General features: G+C 30.3%; 1 protein-coding gene across 2 annotated transcripts in view; it reads right to left on the reverse strand.

Moving 5' to 3' along the window:
• The window catches only part of LOC107614231 (F-box/FBD/LRR-repeat protein At3g14710), a 3666-nt gene extending 2846 nt beyond the window's left edge, over positions 1-820 (reverse strand). Inside the window, exon 1 of one of the 2 annotated variants that reach the window (XM_016316459.2) lies at positions 671-820. The gene's annotated coding sequence lies outside the window, so the exon portion shown is untranslated. The remainder of the gene's footprint in view (positions 1-670) is intronic. The other variant, XM_016316458.2, reaches the window with a different exon arrangement.

Genomic DNA, 1154 nt, shown 5'->3' on the forward strand with positions numbered 1-1154 from the left:
AGCTCATTGGCTTTTTATATATATAGTTTATTATCAAATAAAATATAATTTTTATATTTCTGTTTTTTATTTTCAGTATCTTATTTTATTTTGTTTCCCAACCAAATACAGTCTAAAAAGAACTTTACATTGTCTATAACCCATTATCATAAACTCCCAATATGATTCCAAGTCTTTCAAATTGAATGGTATTCTTGGTTTTAGTTTTTTAATTTTTTAAATCTTTTTTATTTTCTACAATGAGCCTGGAACAGAATGGGTGTAGTAAGAATGTAAGATATAATCAAGAGATTGCTGAATATAAAAAAAATTTAAAACCGCAACTTGCATTCATAATAAAACAGAGGCTTAGCAAATAGAACTTTCTTTTTGGTGACTGAAAAAACAAAGGAACAGAAAAAACAAGAAAAACAGAACACAGGGAAAGTCCCTATCTGACTAGCAGCATGAGAATCCTTGTGACTAAGCAATTAGAACTTTAGAAGTATGAAATCCCACTCTATTTTTTAAATAAAAGGAAAAATACATTTTAGTTTCGAACGTTTGGACAAAAATAAAATATTTTAAATCTTAAGAATAAAAAGCAGTACTTTAAAGGTGGTATAGAAAGAAAAAACTACCATATGTATAGAAATTGAAGCAGATGAATAAGATGGTAATGATGACTAACCGAATTGCACGGAAGGTTAGAGCATTGATAACCACCGGCCGGAGGAGTTCTTTTACGCTTGTTGAACTTCTGATAAAGAAACAAAATAAAAAGTTTAATTTAGGTCATCAATTTATCATTTTCAGCTTAAATAACTAGCAAGTTGCAAATAAAAAAAAAGGTAGCAAGTTGGAATGGAGGTTATTGGTGTTAGCTGTTACCTACTTAATTAGTTAATTGTACAATAAGGTGCAAATGGAGCCACGTCCATGACGGCGTGACATTAATGAAGATGACAATCACTGGTAGCTATGGAGTTAGTTGACACGTGAATAGACGACCGTTACGTATACATACTCAGATAAGCCTCTAAGGTAAGTTTGGATCGGATACGAACATAGCAGGTTATACACTTAACACTATTCAGAGAAAAAAAAGACTATCGAAACCGTCTCTAATTTTTAAAGATGCTCACAAAAATAACTTTAAATTTTGTATTTAGTAA

Source organism: Arachis ipaensis, chromosome B08, assembly GCF_000816755.2.
Source record: "Arachis ipaensis cultivar K30076 chromosome B08, Araip1.1, whole genome shotgun sequence".
NCBI classification, from domain to species: Eukaryota; Viridiplantae; Streptophyta; class Magnoliopsida; order Fabales; family Fabaceae; genus Arachis; species Arachis ipaensis.